The 21,040-nt window shown below is 35.7% G+C and overlaps 1 pseudogene; it reads left to right on the forward strand.

Annotated features, from left to right (window-relative positions):
* LOC107848883 overlaps positions 1-20,318 on the forward strand; it is a 104,336-nt pseudogene extending 84,018 nt beyond the window's left edge.
* Positions 20,319-21,040: the final 722 nt, after the last annotated feature.

Genomic DNA, 21,040 nt, shown 5'->3' on the forward strand with positions numbered 1-21,040 from the left:
ACCTGATAGGGAGATAGAGTTTGTTATTGATGTGTTTCCAGATACCTGCCCTATCCCTATTCCGCCATATAGAATAGCTCCTGCAGAACTAAAAGAGTTGAAGAAACAGCCAACAGATCTTCTAGATAAAGGTTTTATACACCCCAGTGTATTACCTTGCGGTGCGCTTGTACTCTTCGTACAAAAGAAAGATGGTTCCCTTCGTATGTGCATAAACTACCACCAGTTGAATAAGGTTACTATTAAAAACAAATATCCTCTTCTTAGGATTGATGATTTTTTTGACCAGCTTCAGGGTGCTAAGTGTTTTTTGAAAATAGACTTTCGTTTGGGCTATCATCAGTTGAACATTAGGGCGTCAGACATTCCCAAAACAATATTTCAAACCCGATATGGTCACTATGAGTTCTTAGTCATGTCCTTCGGGTTGACTAACGCCTTTGCAGCTTTTATGGATCTTATGAATAGGGTGTTCCATCAGTTTCTAGATTTGTTCATCATAGTGTCATTGATGATATTCTGATCTATTCCAAAAGTGAGGAAGACCATGCCAATCACCTCTAAATTATCCTTCAGACCCTTAAGGATCATCAGTTATATGCTAAGTTCTCAAAATATGATTTCTGGCTGAATGTTATTGCCTTCTTGGGGCATATTGTATCTTGTGATGGGATTAGAGTGGATCCCCAAAAGATTGAGGTAGTGAGAAAATGGCCCAGACCCACGACTCTAACTGATATTTGGAGCTTCTTGGGTTTGGAAGGTTATTACAGAAGGTTTGTACAGAGTTTTTCCTCCATAGCTGCTCCGCTCACTAAATTGACTTAGAAAAATGTGAAGTTTGTATAGTCTGACTTGTGTGAAAATAATTTTGAGAAATTAAAGGACAAGCTAACTACTGCTCCTATTTTGACTCTTCCCGATGGGGTAGATGGTTTTGTGGTATACTGTGATGCGTCCCATATAGGACTTGGTTGTGTTCTGATGCAGCATGGTAAGGTGGTAGCTTATGCGTCCAGGCAGTTAAAGGTGCATGAGCAAAACTACCCTACTCATGACTTGGGGTAAGCAGCTATGGTGTTTGCACTTAGAATCTGGAGGCATTATCTCTATGGAGTACTTGTTGATATTTATACCGACCACAAAAAATTGCAGTATGTTTTCTAGCAGAAAGAATTGAACCTCAGGCAGAGGTGTTGGATGGAGCTTTTGAAAGACTATAATATGGGCCTACATTACCATCCGGGCAAGGCAAATGTTGTAGATGACACTCTCTATAGGTTTTCTATAGGCAACTTTTCTCATGTTGAAGAGGGGAAGAGAGAGATGGTGAAGGAATTCACCACCTTGTAAATCTAGGAGTGCAACTCTTAGATTTTGAAGATGGACGAGTGATTGTTCATGAGATAGCTAAGTCTTCCCTTTGTGCTAAGGTTAAAGAGAAGCAGGTTGAAGATCCCATCTTGGTGCAAATCAAGAAAGATGTAGGTCAGTAAAAGGTAATGTCGTTAGAAATTGGTGGTGATGGTATTCTGAGATATCAGGGTAGGTTGTGCATCCCGAATGTTGATAGACTGTGGGAAAGAATCCTTGATAAAGCACACACTTCTAGGTATGTTGTTCACCTAGGCTCTACTAAGAAGAACCATAATCTGAAAACTTTGTATTGGTGGAATAACATGAAACGTGATCTAGCTGATTTTGTTTCCAAGTGTTTAAACTGTCAGCAAGTGAAGGTAGAACATTTGAGGCCAGGAGGTACTTCCCAAGAGATAGCTCTGCCTTTATGGAAGTGGGAGATGATAAATATGGATTTCATTACAGGACTTCCGAAGTCCCAAAACCACTATGATTCTATATGGGTAATTGTAGATAGGCTAAGCAAGTCTGTGCACTTTCTGCTTGTCAAGACTAACTATTCAGGAGAGGATTATGCTAAGTTGTTCATTGAAAAAATAGTCTATTTGCATGGGGCACCTGTGTCCATTATATCTGACCAAGGTATGCAGTTTTCTTCTCAGTTTTGGAGATCTTTTCAGAGAGGTTTAGGTACCCAAGTGAACCTAAGTACTGCTTTTCACCCCCAAACGGAAGGGTAAGCGAAACGCCATCCAGACCCTTAAGGATATGTTGAGTGCTTGTGTGATTGATTTTAAAGGTAGTTGGGTGGAGCACTTTCCATTGATAGAGTTCACGTATAATAAGAGTTTCAATTCTAGTATTAAGATGGCGCCATTTAAGGCATTGTATGGGAGAAAATGTAAGTCACCAATAGGGTGGTCTGAAGTGGGTGAGATGCAGATGTTTGGTCCTAATCTGGTTCATCAGGCAATGGAATACATGAAGCTTATTAGAGAACGACTTAAGATAGCTCAAAGTTGTCAGAAATCCTACGCCGATGTTAGGAGGAGAGAGTTAGAGTTTGAGGTCGGAGATTGGGTATTTCTGAAGGTTTCTCCCATAAAGGGAGTTATGCAATTCCAAAATAAAGGTAAATTGAGTCCTCGTAATATAGGACCATATTAAATTTTGAGGAGAATAGGTGGTGTTGCATATGAGTTAGAATTGCCTGCCAGTTTGGGTTTTGTCCATCCGGTATTTCACATATTGTAATATCCCATATTTTGGACTAGAATGAAAGTCCGTCATTCCTCTGCGTAGACGTTTCAAAAGCCTCGAACCCTATGTAAATTTAGTGTGTTAATCAATTATGTAGTGTGGGGATCTATTTGAGCATAAATTTAGATCATAGAGGTTCCCTAACTCAAGTTCAAGTTGAAAGCTTTCCTATCGTTCAAGTTTTAGTGAACGTCAAAACTTGGGTCAACTTTAATCGGCCATAACTACTTTTATATATTGAATTAGAGAGCCTACTATATATCAAATCAAAAAACGTTGAATTAACGTTCCAATGATATCAATTTCACTAAAATTTGACACCCGAGCAAGAAGTTATGACTTTATAAAGTGGAGTACATCGCCTGACATAAGGTGTACGACGCACGACCTAACGTGTGCGATAAGGAGTGCGACACACACCCTAATATGTGTGATAAGATGTGCGATTCACACCCTAAGGTGTACGATAAAGTGTGTGCTGCATATGTGGGTGTCCAGGTGACTTAAAAGTCCGTTTTTGGGGCAAAATGGTCCTTTTTTCACCCCTATATAATGCCTAAACATGGAATTAAGCCCTTATTTCACAAAAACATATTCTTTCTCTCAAAATCCTCTCAAGAACACAAGCTAGGATTTTCATAGAAGATTCAAGCTCAAGAAATTCTCTCCATCAATCTTCATGAAATTGAGAAATAAGGTTTGTATAGTGTTCATCCACGGATCACTTTCATCCGTGGAGCTCAAGAATCAACTTTTAAATAGTAAATTATGATTTTCATGATGTGTTATGATTATATTCATGTTGATGATTATGGTTTGAGTTTCAAGGTTGTATTTTTATGTGTTTCCATGAAACATGTGACTATGATATTTGAAACCTATGAATTTTGGATGGAGTAAGAATGCTATGTTGATAAGTATACCTATGCCCAAAATTATGCATGTAAGGTGTTTGCTAAAATACCTAGAATGATAAAAATCATGTATTATAACTTAGAAGTGAACTATATGATAATTCATGCTAGTCTATTATGTTCAAAGAGCTCACTTGTAATTGTAGTGCAATATATGTGTTAATGAAATATACATAATGATTGGGGAATGTATTTATAGTTTGTCTTTATGTCTTCCATGCTATGAACAAGATCATGATTTGGAAGTATCACATGAGTTGTCCCCAAATTATTACAATATGAACTAAATGTTACATGTTTGTCATTCCCTTATGGTTAAATAGTTTCCATGCCATTGTTATGAATAGTATATGTTGTCGGAATGTCCATGATATTAGAATATGATATTTATGACTTAATTATAAGCATTCCTATTCATGTTAGATATTATGATGACCATGTACTTCATGAAATCCCTCACTCATATATTATGGATAGTTATTGATGGTCATGTACTCAACAAAGTCAAGTTGTGTCAGTTTCCTTCTATTGAGTCCTGGGGGTACTTGTACCCAAAAAATATAGTTGTGTTCCTAGAGCCATGTCATGTTATCATGATACTCAGTCAAGCCAAGATCTACAGAATTCAGTCAGTCAGGTGACTCAGGAAAACTCAGAAATCTTAGCAATCACAGTAATTCAGTAAACTCAGTAGTTCAAAAATCTCAATATTCAGTTAATCTCAAATAATCTTAAAAATCTCAGTACCCAGTAACTTCAGAAATCCCTATAATTCAGTACTCTCAGAAATCTCATGAACTCAGTTCTCAGTAAGATCAGTAATCTTATGAACTCAGTTAGCTATTCGATATCAATATTATACTGTCAACTACAGAACTCAGTAAACTCAAAATCAGTTCAGTTTTGTTAATCAGTACAGTCAGTTATTCAAGTTTAGTCTCTTCAGATGGGAGTAGAAGTTAGCACCGAGTAAACACAAGGATGGGAACTCACCTACCAGTTCAGGGTACGATTCTTAGAAGCAATCCTTGTGTTTCAGAACTACGTAGCCAGCATAGGTTGAGACATATACCTGTTAGTTTAGGGTTGATGAGGTGGCTTAACCTGTCAATTTAGGGTTCCCACCATTCTCATTTTGAGTACCGGCCAGTATAGGGTTCTCACAGTTGTCCTTACCAGTGGTGCGGTAGAGACACCGCTTCAGTCGGGGCAGAGATTGGACCCCAACTTAGCTATATATGTTATTGGGGCATATTGGTTAAACAACTACCTCCCACAGTTTTAGTTACAGATTTCAGGACTGTCAGCTACAGTTACCCAGTCTTAGTAAAGAACGCAGATAGTTCTTCAGATTTTAGTATATCAGGACTGTTAGATACAGTCAACTCAGATACAATACAGGACCCAGATAGTTCCATCAGATTCAAGACAGTCAGATATAGTCATCCATGTTATTAGTATTCAGTAGCAGGGCTATCAGATATAGTAACTCATGTTATCAGTTACATCATCTGTCAAAACTCATATTATCAGCTATATTAGCTATTAGAACTTATCTATCAGTTATATTAAATATTAGTAAACTCATGCTACCAGTTTTCACTTTCATAACTGTCAGATATGGTCAAGCATATCAGTTTTTCATAGTCATGGATGTCAGATATAGTTAATCGACTTATTCTTTATAATTAAATTTCCATATACAGTCAATCAGGCCAGCTCTTCATAATCAGAATTATTAGAAATAGTTATTCATGTATTAGTAATATAGTTTAAATACTTCAGTATTCAGCAATACAGTATCAGTTCCTCACTTATTAGTGATTCACATAACGATAGTAAACTCAGTCTTTCAGTATCTCAGTATCAGTAAACTCATATTGTCAGTATTCAAACTCAGTAGTCAGTATCTCCACGAGTTCAATTATAGTTACGTATGCATGTATGTATTCTCACGTTCATATCAATCAGCATTATTCATGCAAGTAAACATTTTGTATTTAGCCTACCTTACTTGCATACTTAGTACATTCAGACGTACTAATGCATTTGTCCTATGGTGTTTCTTTTATTCTACAACATAGGCTCAGAGACGCGAGCTCCAGATTAGCAATAGCATTCCAGTGTTTAGAGTTTCTGTGAGTCCTTCTCATTCGAGGATGATATGATTATTACTTTATTTATCATTTCAGTTTATTTCAGTTGTTAGATGGATTTAGTTGGAGACATGTTCCATTAACTTCTTATTCAGACAGTTTAGAGGCTTTTAGACTATAACATGTTATAGAGATATTTCAATTTTGTTTTGGTATTGATATACCATTTTCAGACATTATTTTTATGGGATGTTTTGTATTATTTATATTTGAACCTTATGGCCATTCAGTACATGTTTCCGCATCTTAATGTTATATTATGCAGTATACAGGTACAGATATCAGTCATAGGTCAGCTTGTAGTCCTTTGGGGTCATGAGCACCGTGTAGCATTCCTATTCAGAAAAATCGAGGTGTTACAAACTTGGTATCAGAGCCTAAGGTCCAATAGAGGTCTACAAAGTCTGAAAGCCGTATCTAGTAGAGTCTTGTACATATGTGTGTTGTGCACCACAGTTATGTGCAAAAGGCTACGAGATGTTTTAAGAACAGTTTCCCTTTTTTCATGTCTCAAATCGTGCTATAGCAAGTTTCACTAGGAAACATATGTAGATTCACATCATGCTCCCCTCATGTCAAATATACCTTATTTTCAAGGTAATGGAAACAGTGAAGCTCAAGTCCTAAATATAAGGCTTTCTTATACTGCATCCCATCAGTTAAGTTATGTTTCAAAGTTGTACAAATTTCATTCGTGATCATGAGAACTTGTTCTCAAACCCAGATATAGATATTCCATCAGATCCGATCCGTTCTCAGAATCTTATAATAGAATGTGACCCAGAGTTAGAAGCATGAACCCAGGAGTTTTGCAGTAGTAGAGTTGGGGTGAAGATATCTAGATTGAACAGACTATGTATTCATGGGGATAGTTTTGCCAGAATGAATCAGTAGGCTTGAACAGTGTGAGTTAGAAATTTAATTTTACTGACTTAAAATTAAGCATGAAGGAGTGAATGTGATATTATTAGTATGTGAGGGAAACAGGGGCAGCTGATGTGTTTAGTAAGGAAAGCATGTTCTAATTAGAGTGTAAGAATGTGATGATGATTGCAGTTCAGTTCAGAGGTTAGTTTAGTGTTCACAGACTTATGATGATGGCTTAAAGCCAAGGGGGATATGGTAGATTAAGTACCCAATTTCAGTAGTAGTGCCAATATGTACAGAAAAGAAGCTAGGGAAGATGATTCCCGACCCATCCTTATCTTAGTGTAAAGCTTACTTCAGTCAGCATAATGCCTATGCATTCTTCATGTCTCAAATTCCATGAATACATCTTATGCTCACACGCATTCCATAGAATTGTGTGCGCTTTTAGTTCCCAGTATAGGGAGTTCAGTTCTGGATCACTCAGTGTTACAAATTATGTTCCATTAACTCAGAAATTCCAGAATCAGGTCATGCAGCTCATAACTCATGTACATGTATCATGCTCCCCTGTATACTCAGTTTCCATGACTCATGCTATGCCCCCACTGACCAGATAAATTTAGACTATATCATGTATATACTCAGTTCAGAACTTTTTTGGTAAATCCATATTATTGACATTCTATTCCTTAAATTTTAGTCATGTGTCATGCTCAGTCAGCATCCATTCATGTTTTAGGTTCGCCTGATTTAACCCTTCATAAGCTCTCCTTGTAGAATAGTGTAGTGGTGAGCAGTCACTTTGATGAGAGAGAGTTAATGTTTCATGTTAAGAGCAAACTATTGCATGTATGTTTTATATGAGGGTGTAAATACGATAATAGGCTTGAATATCCTTTTAGTATGCAAGAAAAGGGCTAGCGAGAGGCAGTAATTAGACAATTAGAAAAAAAAAATCACAATATGAATGTATATTCAGATCCTTGACTTATGTCAGCCTTCATTATGTGACTATCATAACTCGGTTGCCATCTCAATTACAGTTCCAGTTATCAGGACCCAGTATTTAGTCATAGTATGGATCCTAGTTACAGTCTTAAGATATAGGGTCAGCTTCAGATCAATATTCAGCTTAGAAATGTAGTTCAGTTTTAGACTTGCTTGACCATAGCATATAGTTATCAGCTACTCAGTTATAGGTATTCTAATACCTCCGTCTATGGAATGTTTCCAAATCATGTAATACGCTTGGTCCTACATTTTCAGACAATATACCTTTCATGAAATCCATGATCAATTACCTCATGTTACTCAATTAGCCCCTTTTCATATGCATAATACTTTATGGCCTCAATCCAACTACTCAGATTAAGTACAATTGAGTCTTCCATACCCAACATTCAGTTACCAGTTACTCAGTTAATCAGATAAGTTAGTATGTCTATGCATTCATGAATCATGCTTCAGTTTTAGATCTCAGATAATTAGTCATAATTTCGTATCTTGGTGCCTTGTGCATCGCCTCAACATCCTCAACCTCTTAGCAAGGTCAGTCCAGCATCCTTCAAGGGACCTAGTATCCCAAGGGGGAGATACATAATAGCCCCCAAACTTCCTGATTCAAACATGTCATTTTCTTTGATGAATCCAGTCTGGAGTAGGGGTATTCGTAAGTGGTCCTCTATATCCGAACTCAGCTGTAAGCCATGTACTCAATGGCTCATTTTATCCAAGATACGATACTCTATTCATGTCACACATTACAGACTTGGATCAGTTCATGCATTATGTTCCAGACTCAGTTATGTTCTTATGTTTCTACTCATGCATATTAAGTAATCAATCTCAGTCTCATCAGTATTTTTAGTTCATGGTAGCATTCTTCTTTGAGCTGACTCATTCTCATGTTTAGATTTCAGTACCAAACTTGGTATTTAGTTCCATGCTTAGTTTTTAGTTCAAACTTGGTATCTTTACCATTGCATGATCATGATCTAGTTTAGTCATGTATTATTCTCGCATCAGATATGCGTGATCAGCTTACCAGTACTTTCAGTCATGCATTCATGTATCATGTCAGTCATATAATCATGCATCAAATATGCATGGATTCAACTTATCAATTATACATCAAATATGCATTCTCAGTTTGAGAAAGTCAGTTTATCAGAACACTCAGCCCTACACTCATAAATCAGCTACCCATAGATCAGATATGCATGTACAGTATGATATGCTCAGTTTTCAGTCATGTCATCCATGAAATCATGTTCAGTTGTTCATGCTCAGTACTTATGTTAGTTGTCTTTCTACCCTATCAGTCATTCTCATTCAAGGACAAATGTTCCCAAGGGGGAGATATTGTAATATCCCATATTTTAGACTAGAATGAAAGTCCATCATTCCTATGAATAGAGGTTTCAAAAACCTCGAACCCTACATAAATTTAGTGTGTTAATCAATTATGTAGTATGTTAATCAATTATGTAGTGTGGAGATCTATTTGCGTATGAATTTAGATCATAGAGGTTCCCTAACTCAAGTTCAAGATGAAAGTTTTCTTATCGTTCAAGTTTTAGTGAAAGTCAAAACTTGGGTCAACTTCAATTAGTCATAACTCCTTGTATATATTGTATTAGATAGCCTACTATCTTTCCAACGGTACCAATTTCGCTAAAATCTGACACCCGAGCAAGAAGTTATGACTTTACAAAGTGGAGTACATTACCTGACATAAGGTGTGCGATGCATAACCTAACGTATGCGATAAGGAGTGCGACGCACACCCTAATATATGCGATAAGATGTGTGACGCACACCCTAAGGTGTGCAATAAAGTGTGTGCCGCACATGTGGGTGTCCAGATGACTTAAAAGTCCATTTTTAGGGCAAAAATGGTCCTTTTTCCACCCCTATATAATGCCTAAACACGGAATTAAGCCCTTTTTACACCAAAACATATTCTTTCACTCAAAATCCTCTCAAGAGAACAAGCTAGGGTTTTCATAAAAGACTCAAGCTCAAGCAATTCTCTCCATCAGTCTTCATGAAATTGAGAAATAAGATATGTGTAGTGTTCATCCAGGATCACTTTCATCCGTGGAGCTCAAGAATCAACTTTTAAATAGTAAATTATGATTTTCATGATCTGTTATGATTATATTCATGTTGATGATTATGGTTTGAGTTTCAAGGTTGTATTTTTATGTGTTTCCATGAAACATGTGACTATGATATTTGAAACCCATGAATTTTGGATGGAGTAAGAATGCTATGTTGATAAGTATACCTATGCCCAAAATTATGCATGCAAAGTGTTTGCTAAAATGCCTAGAATGATAAAAATCATGTATTATAACTTAGGGGTGAACTATATGACAAATTCATGTTAGTCTATTATGTTCAAAGAGCTAACTTGTCATTGTTGTGCAATATATGTGTTAATGGAATGTACATGATGATTGGGGAATGGATTTATAGTGTGTCTATATGTAACAAGATCATGATTTTGAAGTATCACATGAGTTATCCCCAAATTATTACAATATGAACTAAATGTTACATGTTTGCCATTCCGTTATGGTTAAATAGTTTCCATGCCATTGTTATGAATAGAATATGTTGTTGGAATGCCCATGATATTAGAATATGATATTTATGACATGATTATAAGCATTCCTATTCATGTTAGATATTATGTGACCATGTACTTCATGAAATCCCTCACTCATGTATTATGGATTGTTATTGATGGTCATGTACTCAAGAAAGTCAAGTTGTGTCAGTTTCCTTCCATCGAGTCCTGGGGGTACTTGTACCCGAATAATATAGTTGTGTGCCTAGAGCCATGTCATATTATCATGATACTCAGTCAAGTCAAGATCTATAGAATTCAGTCAGTCATGTGACTCAGGAAAACTCAGAAATCTCAGCAATCACAGTAGTTCAGTAATCTCAGTAGTTCAGAAATCTCAGTACTCAGTTAATCTCAAATAATCTCAGAAATCTCAGTACCTAGTAACTTCGGAAATCCCTATATTCAGTACTCTCAGAAATCTCATGAACTCGATACTCAGTAAGATCAGTAATCTCATTAACTCAGTTAGTTATTAGATATTAGTATTATTCCATCAGCTACAGAACTCAGTAAACTCAAAATCAATTCAGTTCAGTTAATCAGTACAGTCAGTTATTCATGTTTAGTCTCTTTATATGGGAGTAGAAGTTAGCACTGAGTGAGCACAAGGATGGAAACTCACCTACCAGTTTAGGGTGCGATTCTTAGAAGCCATCCTTATGCTCCTGAACTACGTAGCCAGTATAGGTTGAGATATCTACCTGTCAGTTTAGGGTTGATGAGGTGGCTTAACCTGTTCGTTTAAGGTTCCCACCATTCTTATTTTGAGTACCTGCCAGTATAGGATTCTCATAGTTGTCCTTACCAGTGGTGAGGTAGTGACACTGTTCCAGTCGGGGAAGAGATTGGACCCCAAATTAGCTATATGCATTATTGGGGCATGTCGGTTAAACAACTACCTTCCACAGTTTCAGTTACAGATTTCAGGACTGTCAGCTATAGTTACCCAGTCTTAGTAAAGAACTCAGATAGTTCTTCTAATTTCAGTTTATCAAGACTATCAGATATAGTTAATTCAAATACAGTATAGGACTCATATAGTTCCATCAAATTCAAGATTGTCAGATACGGTCATCCATGTTATCAGCATTCAGTAGAAGGGCTATCAAATATAGTAACTCATGTTATCAGTTACATCAGTTGTCAAAACTCATGTTATCAGCTATATCAGCTATCAAAACTCATCTGTCAATTATATTAAATATCTATAAACTTATGCTACCAGTATTCACTTTCATGACTATCAAATACGGTCAAGCATATCAGTTCTTCATATTCATGGCTGTCAGATACAGTTAGTCAGACTTATTCTTTATAATTAGATTGCCAGATACAGTCAATTAGGCTAGTTTTTCATAATCAAAATTGTAAGAAATAGTTATTCATGTATCAGTAATATAGTTTAAATCCTTTAGTATTCAGCAATAAAGTATCAGTTCCTCAATTATTAGTGATTCACATAACGATATCATTAAACCCAGTCTTTCAGTATCTCAGTATCAGTAAACTCATGTTATCAGTATTCAGACTCAGTAGTCGGTAGCTCCACGAGTTCAGTTACAGTTATGTATGCATGTATGTATCCTCACGTTTATATCAGTTAGCATTATTCACGCATGTAAACCCTTTGTATTTAGCCTACCTCACTTGCATACTTAGTACATTCAGACGTACTGACGCATTTGTGCTATGGTGTTTCTTTTAATTTACGTCATAGTTTCAGAGACATGAGCTCTAGATCAGCAGTTGTATTCCAGTGTTCAGAGTTGCAGTGAGTCCTTCTCATTTGAGGATGATATGATTATTTCTTCATTTATCATTTTAGTTTATTTCAGTTGTTAGATGGAGTTAGTTGGAGACATGTTTCATCAACTCCTTATTAAGACAGTTTAGAGGATTTTAGACTATAGTATGCCAGACAGATATTTCAGTTTTGTTTTGGTATTGATATACCATTTTCAGACATTATTTTTATCAAACATTTTGTATTATTTAGATTTGAATCTTATGGATATTCAGTACATGTTTCTGCATCTTTATATTATATTATGCGGTATACAGGTACAGATATCAGTCATGGGTTAGTTTGTGGTCCTTCAGGGTCATGAGCACCATGTAGCATTCCGGTTCAGAAAAATCAGGGTGTTACACATATCCATGTTGAAGAACTGCATTGGAGACCATTATTTGGTATTGCCTATAGAAGAGATCAAGGTAACAGCCTCCTTATCATATGAAGAGGAGCCTATTGCAATCCTAGATCATCAAGTATAGAAGTGGAGAAGTAAAGAAATAGTTTTAATTAAGGTGTTGTGGAGAAATTAGAGGATTGAGGAATCCACTTTGGAATTATAAGGCGACATGAGAACAAGATACACACACCTTTTTGACCCAGTAGATGGTGGAGTTGAAGGTACAACCCTTACCTAAATCTTTCTATGATTTAGTATGCTTGGAATCATGCTTGTCTGTTTTCCGGATCATCATTCGGAGATGAATTATCCCAATGGGGGATATTGTAACACCCCGACATATTCTTAGCTAAGTTCCATCCACGAAAAGTCTAAGCATTAGCTTCTAGAATGATCTAAATTATTTTTCATGTGGAATTTCCTAGATTTCTACCTTTTATTACGTAAATGACTGAATTAGCTTTCCAACGATATAGGATTCATCAAAAACGGACCCTCGGTGAAGAAGTTATGAATAATTTAAGGTTCCAGTCATAAACATTGTCATTTTGGGGTCTAGCGCATCACAGAGGGGGTCAAATTGACCATCGTCAAATTCCAGTGGGGCCCCGCGATGGTGGCGCATCACGGAGGCACCCAATTTCCCACTCATCGAATTCTAGTGGACCACCACGATTATGGCGCGTCGCGATGGTACCCAAAATTGGGTTTTTAAGTTCAAATTTCCAATTTTATTTAGGAGTTATTAAGGGTAAATTTGAATTTTTTTCTAGCCTTTAAAACTGTCCAAACAAAGGATTTAGGGTATGTTTGAGCAAGTTAACCCTATTTTCATTAAAATCATCAAGAATCCTCTCTAGGGTTTCAAACAAGAACTTCAAGAAACCCAAGATTCAACCATGGATTTTTAAAATTGATTGAAGATTCGAAATCCCCAGATCATAGGTTTCAAGAAGCACTTGCTAATTTCGTAAATAGAGGTACGTGGCATTGTCCTAAATTCCATGGGTATGTTTTTAAAAAGGAATTTATGCAAGACTTTAAATTTATACAAGTATATATATGTTTTTACAAATGGGGGTTTTCAATTGATACAAATAACATGTTTTGATATATGATTTTGAAAGAATTACTGAGATATCATAGGGTTGTTTTTTTGAATGTATTGAAATGGTTGAATTGTGAACATGTGACCTAAAATTTCAAAAGGGTGCGATGTACATGAATTGTGGATTTTCTATATTTTCCATGATAATGTTTATACCCCATATTATACTAGTGTTAAACCATTGAGAGCATGAGTTTTCCAATTAACATGACATTACTCATGAATGATTAAACTTCTTGAATAATTGCATGTTGAGAACCATGGTGTATGTGTTTTAATGGTGTGAAAGTCATACATATGTGCATGTGGTAAATGGTATGAGAAGTTAGAAAGTTGATGTGGTATTGATGACTTGCAAGTCGGGTATGACGATACCTTGTAGAGTATGACATGTGATTGATGAAAAAGAGTTTAATACATTGATTTTGTGAGATAGGTGGTTACCAAATAAAGCATGAGTCAAATGACTCTACTCTGGAAACCGTATTTTCCGACTCGGGAACTTGGTACCCTGCTATGTGATTTTATGTACCTGATGTTATGTCATCCCAAATTGGGACTATGGTTAAGAGCCCTGCTTTGTGATCTTGTGCACTACCATACTTGATTGGGTTGAGACACCCTGCTGTGTGATCTTGTGTGTCTTTCCCTCACTTATTCTCTAATCTCGGTGGCAACCGAGATTTGACAGTTGGTGAAAATGTGAAATTGTAGGGTGTACCACCTAGCTCAAATGTGTTGCATTTTTGTTGAAAAATCATTATACTATGCCCATGTATTTTCAAAATTATATTATAATAATGTGCTTTATATCTGCTCTCATTTATTTTATATAAAAATCTCTACCTTGTTTTGAATTATTCTGCCTACCTGTACTTTGTATTGACCCCCTTCCCTCCCAAGTTCGAAGGCATAGTCTAGAGGTCCAGAAAATCAGTAGATTCTTAAGATAGTTTTGCAGATACAAGTGGTGAGCCTTCTATATTTTGGAAGGCCTGATGTTTGGTAGTTTATTTATCATTGAATAGTTTTGGGTCTACTGGGGGCCTTGTCCTAGTTTTCAGATAGTTGTTTGTTTTAGTCATGTAGTAGAGATTTCACAGACGGTTATCAGATGCTGATAGATGATGTGGGACATTATTTCCTATTATTGATTTCATTGGACTCATGACCATGTTTCTGTGGTATTGTGAATCTTCCGCATTTCTTTTATCATGTGAATTATGTGCATGATTACCATATAGATAGGGGTGTTTCGGACCTTCACGGTTCAAAATGCTCGTCACAGTTAGAGCCCCGATTTGGATCGTGACATTCTAACCTGCAACTTTTAAGTTGTAGGTGTAAGCTACTGGTCAGCTCAGAAACCCCTCTTATAACAAGAAAAGTTCCTCGGAGCTTCTACCTTTTTATTTTGAAGGAAGATGACATTCTTGATTATATGCAAAGGAGTGTGGATATTTCTCAAGAAATTTTAAGAATTAAAAAATACACAAGAAGATCAAAGGATGAAAAAATATAACAATTATTTTAATTTTTTTGTATGATATAATTTTCTGACGAAGATTATTCAGATAAACTCATGCTTCCCTAGTTTTGCCACTAATGGGGTGGATTCAATTATAGGTTGGCCTTATATATTTTAAAAGCACTTACTTGTCAAGTTTGACTTAATTAATTAATGTCTTTTATGATCTAATCCTTTTTTTGATCCCACATAGTGTGCATGGGGCTGCGCTTTTTAATAGCTTTTTATTTATTTATTTAATTAAGGGTTTCTATGATTGGAGGAAAGGAGCTTGATCTGCATGTTTTATATGTTGAATTAACAAAAAGGGTGTCTTTGACAAGGTAAATGTTTCTCCTTTTATTTTTCTTCTTCTTATTATTTGATTCATATATGATATATTTAGTTATTTATTTTCTTCTATTAAAAAAACAACTTAAGAAGATATACAAATATTATTTTGTTGTATAGATTGTAGGTGAGAAGAAATGGAGAGAAGTGAGTTTAGTATTTTAAATTTTCTCCAACCATAACTAGTGCTTCATATTCATTGAGGAAACATTATTTCACTTTGCTTCATCATTTTGAACTAGTTTACCTTTTTAGGCATGATAACTTTCCAGGTTAGTAAATTTCATGTGTTAATTATTTTGTACTAAGTATTTGTATTTTTTTCCACATCAATGTTCCATTTTTATTTTTATTTTTTGGTCTGAGATAACATTTGTGTTTATTATTAGGCTAGATATATTCAGTTTTTACCTCGATCACAAGTTTATTCTTTTGTCGTTCTCATCGTGGAGTGACTACACCAGCTACTTTTTGCCATGTGTCATATGGCATGATGTCGAGATATTTTTAGAGATATGTCAAGACATAACTCCTTAAGTTTTGACATATCTATTAAAAAAATTGATAATAGTAATCTATTATTAACAACCTACCAAACGACTCCTAGGTTTTGTCACATCTATTAAAAGCATTTCATAATAGTAATTAAATGTGTTATTTGACGAAATTGGACTTTATAAGTAATAACTAGTTCAAGAATTTTGATTTGTTACTACTAGGGAAGGTGTTTTTTCTATTTACTCTGTTATGTGATAACATTTGTGCATTCTTACTAGGTTAGACATTTAATTTTCTCCTCGATCTACCTAAGTCTGTTCTTTCTCGACTCTTATTGAGGAGTAGCTACATGAGCTACTTTCTGCCACGTGTCATATGGCATGAGGTTGAGATATTTTTAAATACATAGCATTGCATAATTCCTTAAGTTTTGACACAACTACTAAAAAGTTATTTAGTAATCGAAATTGAAAATGTTATTTGATGACTATATTAAACTTTACAAATAATTATTAGATCTAGGATTTTGATCTTTAATTTATTACTAAGCCAGATTTTTTTTTTCTATTTACTTTGATATGCTAAACATTTGTGTGTTATTACTAAGCTAAAAATATTCAAAATTTACTCCTTGATCTTCCCGAGTCTCATCTTTCTCCATTCTCATCAAGGAGGCAACTTTTGGCCACACGTACGTAATGCAACACGAGGTCGAGATACTATTAGCATACGTTTCAACATAGAACTACTTATGTTTCGAAGCATCTAATGAAACATATAATAATAGTAATCAAAATTATTATCTAACAAAATTGCACTTTATAAGTAATAATTAGTTCAAGGATTTTGTCTTTTACTACTAGGCTAGTTTTTTCTACTTATTCCCATGTGCGATAACTGTTAAGTCTAATTACAAGGCTAGACCTATATTTCAATCACATTTCATTTGTCATGAGTATGAGATATCTATTTTTTAATAGATGTATCAAAATATTAATCCTTAAGTTTTGACCCATTAAAATATCTTAACTGAATTGCCACCGAAAATTTGCCAATTCTGTTCTGAATTTGTGCTGAAATTGTGTTCAAAGAGTGCTGAAAATGATATAATTTATAGCTTTATAAACTGCTTAAATGCATCACAATGACCAATTTGCTTTCAGATTAGCTGCATGCATCACGCCTCTTTGAGGTGCGACCCATATGACCTTGAGTGAGTGTAGAATACTTCGTACATCTGAATATTTTTTTTAACTTTATTGAATTGCTCACCTTGGTTGATATGTTATATTCTCTTGTATATTTAGGGTCAAGCTGTTTCCAAGCAGAAGGGACAATTGAAGTCAAATTTGACAGTTGTTATTTCGTGTCCATGAAAATGGAATCTGAAGTTCTGGGTGGAATACTTTACCATCCTCACCAACAAGCTCCATCATCTTCAAAATTAGCTGCACAAAATTGCTATGCGGTTGTTCCTTACAATCCACCACCTCACCACCATTCAGGGCAGAGGATGGGAGGAGGAAAAATGGCGATACTAATTGCCCAAAAGCTAACAGGAGTGGACATAATTTCTTCTATTCGGAAACACATGCCATGCTCAAATCTCTTTATCCACATAAAGAGAGGGAATACACAAATTATTGGATAATCTTGGAACAATCTTTCTCCTGAAGAAAAAATGGTAAGCATACTCAAATCGATCATTTAGTATATTCTGGATTATGAAGATTTATCATAAATTTAGAATGATAAACTAATTATTACGTAATATGGAACCGTGGGCTTTCAATGAGCGACATGGATAGTGAAGATTTATTAGTCAAGTCCATCTTGTTTAGGATTATCAAAATCGAGCAATAAAACAAAAATGAAATTGTATAGTGACACTAAGAGAGCAATAAAACCAAAAAATGCACAAAAATATCAAAGGTATAAAAGAAATATACAGAAATAATTTATATATTATAATTTTTCAATGAACATGACTCAAATGAATCCATGCCTCCCCAGTTTTGCAATAACAGGGTGGATTCAATTATGGGTTGACCCTATGTATTTTAAAAGTACTCACTTTATTAGGTTTGACTAAATTAATTAATGTCTATTGAGGTCCGGTCGTTGCACAGATTCCATACATTAGGAAAGCTTTATTACACCGAGCTATCCATTTTAATGCTTGTTTAATGTCTTGTAACAACCTCAAACATTGGCTAGCTTATTTTTGGCTTTGTCGTGCTCGAAATTTAAAATTTTGCCTTAAAGCATGTTAGGGTTTGTTAAAAGGGTAACTCAGAGGATTTTTGGAATTTTTTAACAGGGTTCGGGGCATTTTTGGGATACAGAGGTAGTAAGCCTCCATGATACCCCCACATTGTTGAGGCTGGTCCTTAGAGATGGACACCGCATCGCAGAGACTGGTCCTCCGAGATGGACACCACGCCGCGGAGGCTTGTCCCCCAAAATAGCCCCCGTATCGCGGAGGCTGTGTTCCCATGGTCAGTTTTAAATATCTAAGAGGGATTTTTTAGTCTTTTCCCATTTAAATCATTTCCCCATTATTTAAAACATTTCCAAAATGTTTTATTGCCTTTGTGAAATCCCTAAGTTTCATTCCATAAGTCAGAAGAAAGAAAACACCTAGGGATTCAGAATTCCAGAGGGTCAAATTTCTCTATATTTCCATCACTATTGAGGAATGTGGGACTACCCTATCTCATAAGCATGATTTTACTGTTGTGCAAGCTTTAAGAATATATTTTATGTATACTTCACAATGGATTTTTAAATTATTGAACAACGTGCATTTGGAGCCCTGTTTTATTATTAAAATTTTTTTGAACTATGGGGTTTTCCCTAAACATAAATTATATCCATGTGTATGAATGTTATGAGTTTTTATTTGTTATATGAGAGTATGATTTACGAAATTCCCTCTCTTGTTACGAAACCATTGTCCTAATGTTTGGTGGTTGTTTATACGAATAGCTAAAATCCTGAATTTAAATGTTTAATAATAAAATATGGTTTTGTCTTGCTTGTTTTACTAATTCATAAAAGCTCTTTTGTCCTAAAAGATAAATTTCATGTATTTGATGGAAGAAATGACCACACTTTGTCAAAGTATTGAAAAGAGTGTATTTTGCATGAATTTTATATGTTTTAAAATAAGAACTCTCTTGAAATATTTAAATGTTTTGGTGGTCCAATAACATGTTTTAAAAGAAAAGACTATTGGTATGATGATATCAAATCACACATATGCCATGACAGATTCAAAATGGAACAAATTACAGACTTTTTAGATTTTCGATCATGACTTTAGAAGATGGATGCTTTACAGGCCTAAAATTGGTCTTAAAGAGAGTTAGATAGTTACTCGAAGAAAGCATGAGTTTAGATAACTCATTTCCCAAAACAATATTTTTCTGACATGGGTTTTGTTTTGCCCTGGAACAGGGGATGGTACGCTGGTGACGACCTTGTGGTGTAGTAGAGATCAAAAACTTCAGCTCTTGCGAAAACTTGGGTTGGGATCTTCACTGCCGAGTCAAGGGCAGACCCATATAGCCCATGGGTAAATTAGAATTTTGGGTGTACCATCTTGCTTAGAAGTAAAACAAAGAGTTGAGTCATAACTTACGAGAACGTTTTGAAACTCACTGATTATGCCCATGTGATTCTATACTTATAATATGATAAATTGTTTTTCATAGTGCTCTCACTTATTTTACATGAAGTATGTGGTATTTTTGGATTGTTCTACATACCAATAAATTTGAGTATTGACCCCCTATATTTTAGGTTCTGAGGCTCAGTCCTGTGGTCCTTCTAACTAGTGCATTATTCTTAGACGTTCAGAGTTGGTGAGCCTCCCTTACTTTGAAAGACATCTTTCCCATTTGTTGGTTCCTTTTAATTTTATGGTCCGACTGAAGGCCTTGTACCGGGTTATATAAACTTATACATTCAGTTCAGCAGAGACTTCGTAGAATGTTTTAGTTTGGATTTAGGTTTTTTCATGGTTTTATGTTATGAAGTTTTAGTTTTGATTATGGGAGCATCATGTTGTCAGTTTATATTTTGCACTTCCATTTTATATGACTTATGCTTATGATTACCCGTTAAGGGGTCTCTTGTGCCTTCATGGTTTGGGATGCCAGACTCAGCTAAGGTCTTGGCTCGAGTCATGACACGCTTGGTATCAAAGCACAGATCAGGGTCCCAGAGTGTCTACAAAGTCATGTCAAGTAGAGTCTTTTTTATGGGTGTGTAGTGTGCCACACTTATGAGGAGGAATCTACAATGCATTTAGGAATGTTTCTCTTTTCTTCATGTTCTAATTTGTGCTATATAGTTTGAATGTGTTCTAACTCCTCATTTCTACTTTTCAGATCATGCCTCCCCGTAAATGCCGTGGGAAGAACACCTATGCTGATGATGTCCGCCCTACTCATGGGATGTGAATCTACTATAGAGCTCATGCCCTAGATTTCACTGCTATTGTAAGGGTTCCTTTAGTCCAAACTAGCCCACCTCGGGCTCCTCAATCTGGTGCTAACAGTACCTAGTTTCCTCAAAGAGAAGTCTCAAATGCTGAGTACCATCAATCAATCCATATATTTCTCAGCTTGTGTTTTCTCAGTCCTATCGATCTAGAGCTATGAGTTCTTTACTTGGTTTCTCTGAAATTACTCAAGTTAGCCAGTTCATGAGGCTGAACCCACCCATTTTACAGGTACTAGGTTGAGGAAGAACCTGAAGGATTTATATATAAAATGGAAAAAATATTTAGAGTCATGCATGCTAGTGTTGCTGGGGTAGAATCGGTGGCCAATCAGATTAAGGACGTAGCCAACCAGTGGTATGAGAAATGAGAAGAGTTCAGGGGTGAAGGTGTTGCACCTGCTGTATGGGTGGAGTTTTTTAAAGCTTTCCTGGATCATTTATTTCCTCAAGAATAGAGAGAGGTCAAGGCCGAAGAATTTGTCAATCTAAAACAAGGGAAGATGAGGGTCAAAGAATATGTATTGAAATTTACCCAACTGTCCTGTTATGCTCCAAAATTGGTAAGTAATATGACGGCTCGTATAAGGAAATTTACATCCAGTCTATCGGATAATTTGATATTAGAATGTAAGGAGGTGTTACTAAATGAGGACATGGATATCTCCAAAGCTCATAGTGT

This window comes from Capsicum annuum, unplaced genomic scaffold (assembly GCF_002878395.1).
Source record: "Capsicum annuum cultivar UCD-10X-F1 unplaced genomic scaffold, UCD10Xv1.1 ctg3487, whole genome shotgun sequence".
NCBI lineage: Eukaryota > Viridiplantae > Streptophyta > Magnoliopsida > Solanales > Solanaceae > Capsicum > Capsicum annuum.